The sequence below is a fragment of the Trichechus manatus genome, unplaced genomic scaffold (assembly GCF_000243295.1).
Source record: "Trichechus manatus latirostris isolate Lorelei unplaced genomic scaffold, TriManLat1.0 scaffold00219, whole genome shotgun sequence".
Lineage (NCBI taxonomy): Eukaryota > Metazoa > Chordata > Mammalia > Sirenia > Trichechidae > Trichechus > Trichechus manatus.
Window position 1 is genome coordinate 2860049 of NW_004444155.1, and position 9374 is coordinate 2869422.

Genomic DNA, 9374 nt, shown 5'->3' on the forward strand with positions numbered 1-9374 from the left:
GACACTGCTCGTTTGTGGTCAGGCAGCTGTACCAGCCTTGACATGGCAGAGCCAGCAGGGAGGATGGAGGAGGTCCAAGTGCCTCTGAACAACTAGACCTGATGCCGGGAGAGCTGCCTGAGAGTTCATCCTGATCCTCCTGCCTGTGTGTATTTGTCAGTTAAATTTAGTCAACATGACAGGCAGACAATTGACACAGATTGTGGCAACACAAATTGAATACACGTGGAGCTTTAGCAGGCTTTTTGTATATTTTATCAGGATAATAGTTGGTGATATTTAGAAATTAGCATTGTCCCACTCTCCCAACCCCCAGCTTCTTATTTTACCACTTACACTTCCCCTTGAATTAAGATAGTTGTAATAGCATTCTATTTTAGCTATTCTCAGGGTGAGTGTGGCTGAGCATAATTTCTAAAGATGTTGGGTTTTTGAGCCTCCAAACAGCCTTTTGTAAATTTATATCAGACACAAGATCCTATTTCCATAAGTCTTTCAATTTCCCAATTACTTCTTGTTCAGAAAAATAAGAAGTTATTGTAATTTTAAAAGTTGAGTTTTAAAAATAAAAAGCATAAACAAAGCTAGAGAATATAGAATGTACTCCACCAACTACTAGAGGGATACGGAATGACAGAAATTTTTTCTCTTCCAAATGTAAGAATTTTAAGACTGTGGGTGGACTGCAGAAAATGGAAGCATGGAGGGCACATAACGATGTCAGCTATTGTTCTGCCGGATTCTTCCCCAGTTGTGTTTCTCTGGGCCAGGTCAGAATTCTGTCCACACACTTTTCTGACAAATGCTGCAAGAATACAAAAAGTCGGGTGAACACCTTCACAGCTATAATTTGTTCTTTTCTCTTTGAAATTATATGTGATCTAGTTCTCATTTTTTCTACAGTCTCTGATATCACTGAAATAAAATTGTGGCATTTTATTTTATTGTAGTTTTAACAATAATTGTGTTGTCTCCCAACTCCTGCAATTTTCTACTTGGAAATGATAATTTCTTTTATTTTTTAAACTAAATAACGTTTTCAGATGACAACTTTGGTATTTTAATGCCATTAAAAAAAAAAAACAAACAAACTCAATAAGTAAAAGTATTAGTTTGAAACGAGATTGTCATTACCTGAAAACAAATCTGATTTCTACACTATAGTAATAAATGCATAGAAAATAAATGCTTTCAACATATTCTACTTAAAGTAATGCTCTAAATATATTTCTGATCTAATAATGATCACGTCAGCTACATGTCAAATTAACAGGAAGTAATAGAATGTTTCAATCAACAGAACAAGGTGATCCTGCTTCTGGTAATGAAATAAATTACATTTGAGATTATTGCATATTCTTAAATAATGGATTCCATGGAAAGTCAATTAAAAGTCTAATTTGTTATTTTTAAGTTTAAAAGTTGTATGACAAAAGTTATATAGAAATTAAGCAGATAGGCTACCTCTATTGTAAAACAGAAAATACTTAAGAAATTATTTTAAAATACTTAAAAATACATCTTTGAGCTGAAACGATATGAAGAAATTCAAGTGAGAAAAAAACAAACTGAAGCAGAAACCTAGGTGGTAAGAAATGCCTTAGCCATCTTTAGCCCTGATTTGGTTGTAACACTTAGACATCTTGAGTGTCTGCTCTGATGGGAGACAAGAGATAAAATGATACAAGTAAAAGAATCCTACAGGACATGGAAATCTGAAATGGCAACATTTTCATTACAGAATGAGAAAAAAGAAAATTGATCTCAAAAAACTGAAAGAGGGTATCAAACAGAATCAGAGCACAAGCAATTTGTCTATTATAAAGAAACCCCCAAATATAGTAGATTACATAGGACACTAGTTTGTCTCTGACCCAATAGGCCAGTGGTATGCAGAAGGCTTTGGACAGGTAAGTGGCCGTGCTCCATTAGGTAACTCAGGTTGGCAGGTGGTACCACCAACCTCAACATGTAGCTTCCCTTTTTGTTTCAAAATCACTGTTCCATCTGTGTCCATTCCTCAGGCAGCAGGAGATAGAGAAGAGGAAGCTGTGTTCGTATTTAAAAAAGAAAACTTGGACTTTCCATCAGTGACAAATCTTTTGCCTGAGGAAAATATTTGAATTTTCCCACTGAGAGGATATGCTCATAACTTTTTTGTTTGTTTGTTTCTTTGTTTTAATCTGAAAATGTATTGGAATTATCCTTGAAAAAAACAATTTCTGACTTTAACACTATGTTTTGTGGTAACATATTTGAAGGTATCATTGGCTGTTCCCATTCTTACACATAAGACATCATTTTGGATTCTATCTCTCCTCTTTTGAAGTAATCTTTTTTTCACTTCAGGCTTCTTTAAAGCACTTTAGTTTGTCTCTGATTTTCTATAGTTACAATGAATTGGGTTTATGGGTAGATTTTTTTTCACTTACTGCTTTTGAATTGTATTCTTAACTTTTTCTCTAGGGCTTACCATACACATATTAACTTATCAAAATCTTAAGATTTATACTAACAATTCCAGTGATATACAGGAATGTTACTTCTATATAATGTTGTTCCCTCTCCCCCTTCTTCATGCTATTGTTGTTATGCATGTTACTTCTACATGTTATGAACTCAAGAATACGTTCTTATAATTATCTTTTTATGTAATTTTAGGTATTTAAATAAAGTGAGAAAAGAAAGTTGAACAGGCATGTATTTCTAGAGTTTATTGTATTTATCTTCTTATCTTTTCTGGTTTTCTTCATTTGTTCTTGTCAGTTTGAGTTACTATCTGGTGTCATTTTCTTATTCCACTACAATTCTGCTCCCCTTTACCTCCTTTGTGCTTATATTGCCAAATATATAACATTTTTATATTTTATAGTCTCCCAAGTAAAATTATATACATATTGTTTGTACAGTTGCTTTTTTTAATCAGTTAAGAGAAGAAAAAAGAATAACGTAATATATATATATAAACTACATAATTATCATTACCTGTGCTCTTTGATTTTTCATGTGGATTGAAATTTCCATCTGGGCATACTTGCTTTCAAACTGAAAAACTTCTTTTAGTATTTCCGACAAGGCAGACTTGTTAGCAACAGATTTTCTCATTTCTTGTTTATCTGCCATTGTCTGTATTTTTACTTAATTATTTTATTAACTTTATTATTTTTTATTACACTTTATGTGGAAGTTTACAACTCAAGTTAATTTCTCCTACAAAAATGTATAAACATATTGTTATGTGACATTAGTTGCAATCCCTACAATGTGACAGCACACTCCCCTTTTGCATCCTGGGTTTCCCAGCTCCATCCAACCAGCTTCTGTCCCTTTCTGCCTTCTCATCCTGCCTCAGGACAGATGCCACCCATTTAGTCTCATATATCTACTTGAATTAAGAAGTACACTTTTCACAAGTATTATTTTATGTTTTATAGTCCAATCTAATCTTTGTCCAAAGGGTTGTCTCCGGGAATGGTTTTAGTTCTGGGTTAACAGAGCGCCCAGGAGCCATGTCTTTGAGGGTTCCTCCATTCTCAGTCAGATCATAAAGTCGGGTCTTTTTACGTGAGTTTAAGTTCTGCATCCCGCTTTTCTTGGGCTCTGTCAGGGACTCTCAGTTTTATTCCCTGTCAGGGCGGTCATTGGTGGTTGCTGGGCACCATCTAGTTCTTCTGGTCTCAGGCTGATTGAGTCTCTGGTTCATGTGGACCTTTTGTCTCTTGGGCTAATATTTTCCTTGTGTCTTTGGTGTTCTTCATTCTCCTTTGCTCCAAGTGGGTTGGGACTAATTGATGCATATTAGATGGCCACTCACTAGCTTTTAAGACCCCAGATGCCACTCACCAGAGTGGGATGAAGAGCATTTTTTTAAAATAAACTTTGTTATGCCAATTGACCTAGATGTCCCTTGAAACCATGGTCCTCAGATCCCAACTCCTGCTACTGTGTCCTTTAAAGTGTTTGGTTTAAGCTTTTGATTTAGTCTAGTTGTGCCATCCTCACAATCATTGCTATGCTTTGGCCTATTATTGCAGCCACTGTGTCAGTCTATCTCATTGAAGGTCTTTCTCTCTTTTGCTGACCCTCTACTGTATCAAGCCTCATGTCCTTCTCCAGGAACTGATAGCTCCTAATAAATTGTCCAAAGTATGTGAGATGTAGTCTTGCCATCCTTGCTTCAAAGGAGCATTCTGTTTGTACTTCTTCCAAGACAGATTTGTTCATTCTTTTAGCAGTCCATGGTATATTCAGTATTCTTCACAAACACCACAATTCAAAGGCGTCAATTCTTCTGTCTTCCTTATTCATTGTCTAGCTTTCACATGTGTATTATGCAAATAAAAACACCATGGCTTGGGTCAGGTGCACCTTAGTTTTCAAGGTGACATCTTTACTTTTTAATGATAGAGTAGTTATCTTGTAATTAGTGGAGACTAATGGGCAGTGAAATCAGCATGGATTACACTGCCCATTAATCTCCACTAATTAGGTAATTACTCTATTGTTTTTGACAATGCACTGGGCAAAACTACTCAAGAGACTTCTCCAGTTAAATTCTGTCAGTGATAGTTGTTAAGCCAATCTTTTAGGTTTGTTCTGACCCCAGAAGGGCTCTTCTTAGCTGACTCCTTCCTGTGTTCTCATTGAGGAAATACTTGACCTAAGGTTTGACTTGTTGTTTTTAAGAAGAAGAGCTACTGTTTGGAGCGCTAGCTAAGGTTTGAAGTTCCCACAATCTGATTCAAATAAAGTCAGTTGCTTTGGAGAAAGCTTTGGAGATCTCTGTTTTAATGGATGGTATCTCCTCCTGGGAAAAGTCTCAGAGCCAGTACTCTGGGTGATAGACAGGGCTGTAAACTCTGGTGTTCTCGACTTGCCTCTCTCTATGTGGAACCTCTCCCTACAAGTGAGAAGGGACAAGTGCTGTCAGTCTCAGTATTCCTGACTTGACATACCTGGGGTAGACTCTCTTCCTATGGGTAGAGACTGACCTCTTGGCTGCTCTCACCAGCAATTTAACCTTTTCAACTTCAGTTGGAGGGGAAGAAGAATGCTGGTAGTCTGTCCCTACTGGTGAGATAGTCTTAGCATTTATTTGGGAACTGAGGGGAGAGAGAAGCCTGTCCTCTTGGCCACATCTTCCCAGAGTAGAGATTCCATCAAGGTGAGTTGAGTAGGGGAGGGAAAAAAATGGGTCATGACTCAAATGTCACAGACTCTTGATGTTCTTACAGAATTTTAATAGATTTTCTGGACTATATGATTCTTCACTTATGTATGTCCTTAGAACAATTTGCAGAGACTTTAAATGGTTGTTTTTTTCTTTTGTTCATTTTTGTAGTTTTCACCAGTCCTGCTTATGTTGCTGGGGAGTGGGTTTGTGGACAAAACCATGCTATCAGTCTGAAAGTGATACTTCAATTTATTTTCATTTATCTTCCTTGGGTCTTGTTATATTTTAGAATATGTAGATTAATATACTTCATCAGTTATAGATAATTGTCAGTCATTATGTCTCTCATATTTCCCCTGTCAATTCTCATTTTTTTCTAGAATTCTCACTAAGTATGTATTAGTGTTTCTAATTCTATCAGAGATATTCTATTGGACTCTTACTAATTTGTCACCTTTTAATCTCCCAGGTCTATGAGATTTTTTTTTTTTTCTTCTGTGTCACTAAATATCTCTTCCACAGTGTTCAACTAAATTCATCTATTGAGTATTTTATTTGGGTTGTCATCTGTTCCTGTTCTGAAAATTCAGTGTATTTTATTTTCAAATCTCCTATGTTAATATTTATAGTTTCTTGTTACTTGCATATATTTTAAGACATTGTACCAATGTGCCTCCTCCATCCTCTCTCTATCCTTGCCTTAGAAACCAAATGTTGAGGTGCAGAAAAACAAGATGAAGAGTTCTGAACCTGGCCAACCACCTTGGATCTTTATCCACCTCCACTCTCCAAAGTGGGCATTAGGGTCTCAGCCAGCTTCAGGAGAAGTCAATCTGGAATCAATTTCATTCTTGCAATTAGCAGTGTTGAGGATGACAATGCTGGATATTATTATCATGGGGACTCTCTCATATACACAATTGTATATCTCGGAGTATAATATCTCCACCCACCAGATCATGCTCTATCTAGAGCTCCCCTCAATCAGAAGCTAAGAGGTGGGAGGAGCAGATAAGTGTCCGTCTTCTAAATACCTGTCTTTGAGTCTCTTCAGAGGAAGTATGTGCTACTATACACTAATATCCTAGATATTTATACTTAAGTCCTATAATTTTTCCACCCTTGACAGCCCATGAGTACTTTTAGGCGTATATATGCATTAACCAAAAACCCATTGCTATTGCGTTCATTCCAGCCCATAGCGACCCTATAGGACAGAGTAGAACTGCCCCATACGGTTTCCAAGGAGCAGCTGGTAGATTCAACCTGCCGACCTTTTGGTTAGGAGCGGATCTCTTTACCACTTCACTACCGGGGCCCCATATCTGCATTAGGTAGCGTTAAGGCAACTTCAGATTTTTACCTGGAAAAGTGGTGATGGGTCATATTTGCTCTGGTATTTGGAAGAAGGAGAGAGAGAGGGAAAGCCCAGATACCAGATGCTGACTGAGATTCAGCCGTCTCTGAGAAATTATGTCCATAAAACAGCTTAGAGACCTGGACACCTGACAGTAAGAATAAATCAGGACAGTAGCATATTATCTTGGCCTCTCAAATTGTTTCTCAAATCCAATTGTCAATTCGGATTTGACTTTTTACTCAAAGAAGAATACAGGACGTTTCTCAGCAAGTTTTTTTTTTTTTTTTTTTTTAACAATGAGAAGGCTTCCACTTTCTGGTGCCTGCTCTCCAGTTCTGTGATGAAATTAACAAGATAAACTTGAGTACTGTGTGAAGAAATTCTAAGGGTCCAGCAAACAGACTGGAGAAAATTCACACATACTGTTTCATAATGATTAATTAGGTTAAAAATATCCACTGAATTTTCCTGGGAGCAATGACACATCAATAGACATGTGCACACATAACATCTCATCATGATTCCTAAGTACCATTCTCCAGTACAATAAACCACGGCTTCTCAGAAAAATGTTTGTTTTCAAGAATGAGGGTGGGGAGGAAGTTCTACATAAGCTTTTACATCAGTAATATAAATCAAGGGAGAGATTACAAAATGATGGGATTTGTCAAAGGACACAGAAGTGGCTTCCACTGACCCAACCTAGAACAAAACAAGGATCAAAATAAGTTATGATGATAATAGATAATAAACCATTGAACGAAGTGAGAATCTATGCGTCCAAAATGACATAAATAAATGAATGAACTGAAAATTTGGTAAGTCCTCCTTCAGCCAGTTGACAATGGTCAGCATTAGAAACATTGAGAATCATACTCCTGAGAAACAGTTTTTAATTCTCCTGAAATCCAGGTTTCTGAATTCAGTGGAGTGGGGGTGACTTATCTAGGCCATTGCCCTGAGACTTTCTTTTGAACTTTGAGCCTTGAGCAGAGTGATCTCCTAAAAGCCACGTTTAAGTCAAACAATAGCTTTACTAATTATTAGAGATAATTTTGCATTGACATTGTGCTCTTTTGAAGACTTATCTGAGTGCAGTCAGTTTCAAGAAATGGAAACTCCAGGGAGGAACTGAAAGCTGTGTTTTATGGGAAATTGTTATTATGTTTCTAGGCTGTTTTCCATGGCAATGTAGATAAGAATTTTGGAGTATAAGCATCTTGGGAAGTTCTTTCTTTTCTCTTTTAAACACCTTGACTATCTAGTCAAAGGTGTTGCCCTGTTTGCAAATTGCATGTTAAGTAAAATTGAAATCAATTAATATTATTGACTTAATATGATTTTTTTAACACTCCTCACCAGGACCCAACTGAAGGTTATTCTTATACTTTTTTTTAAGTAATTCTTATTTCCATACAGTGTAGGGCAAAGCATTTCACCTCTCTGTGTAGGTTAAGAATCAAATTATTAATGATGAGTGCTGAATTTTCAAGATGAAGACCAACATTGCTTTATTAAGTTTTATAAGGAAAGAATACATCTAAGACACTCAAAATTTAAAAAGTTGAAAATGAAAGAAATGGGGAGGGGAGTAAAAAACCTTAACAAATTAAATAGGGAGCAGTAATGTTCTCTTCTCATAATTTGTCATCAACATCCAGGTTCTTGGGTGGAAGCTCATTGATCAGACTTAACATTTCTGCTCAATATCTCTTCCTACCAAAAATCATATTCATGTCATAGAGTAGCGACTCGTACTTTTATTAAAATGAAATTGATAAATTTATTGAAAGTAAAGAGACAGCTCCAGCCGGGAAGAGACTGAATTCCACAGAGAGAAAACCAGCAATTCAAAGTGGTAAATCTGCAGAGACACTTTATAAGAAAAGAACAAGGAACTAGATGTATATTACTTGATTGGTACTTACAAAATTAGGTCATTGCAAGGCAGGAAATACACTATTTGATATTTAGTTACACACTTAGGTCATCATAAGGCAGGACTTCCTATGGTGGGATCTCATGAGGCGGGACTTCCTATAGCTGGGGAGTCACTGGGTAGTTAGCTCATAACTGCTGGAAATTCCTTTCTTAGAAACAGAACTTTTCCTGTGAGTATTTGCCTGGGAGATTTAGATAAGGTTTGATGCTAAGGTTGCCTCTCAGAGACATTGTCTTTATGTTCTAACTTTATCACAAAGAAAAAATATTTCTGCAGCTACATGATTAAGTCTACACAGAAGATGGCTGCTGCTAGGGTGAAAACAGAACTAACGAAAGGGAGTCAAACCCAGATCACAAGCCACCATTTAAATTTTACCAGGTACCTCAATTTTTCATCCCCTTACACATTTATGTAGATCATCCCAAAAGATAATCAGACTTGGAGAATAAACATTCTTCAATCTTTCACCTAGAATTGTATTTCCTAGTTGATTTTTAGATGTGATTTTGAATTCCACAAAATTGTCTTAAAATCAAAAGTTATTTTAATTTTCCAGGTTTTTGTTTGCATGTTAGTGACAGTCCTTGTCGAGTGATAAGAATTTGGCAGCATTTTTCAAGTTCAGGTCAACATTTACTTGAGTCATGCTGACGTGGAAACCTCAGAGCAATCAGGTTGTTTTCCTACTTTAAGTTGGGGGGAAGCATTGTAACCTAATTTCACCCAGGCAGCCTCTAATCCAAGCATCCTAAACTAGAGTGACCATAAGAAATTTAAGATTCCAGTAGGAATTGGTGCATGTTATGCTAGACATAACACATTTGGATCAATTCTCAGTGTACTTCCATTTAGAATGTCCGTTTGACTGAAGAGCCATACTCCACTTATGTTCACTG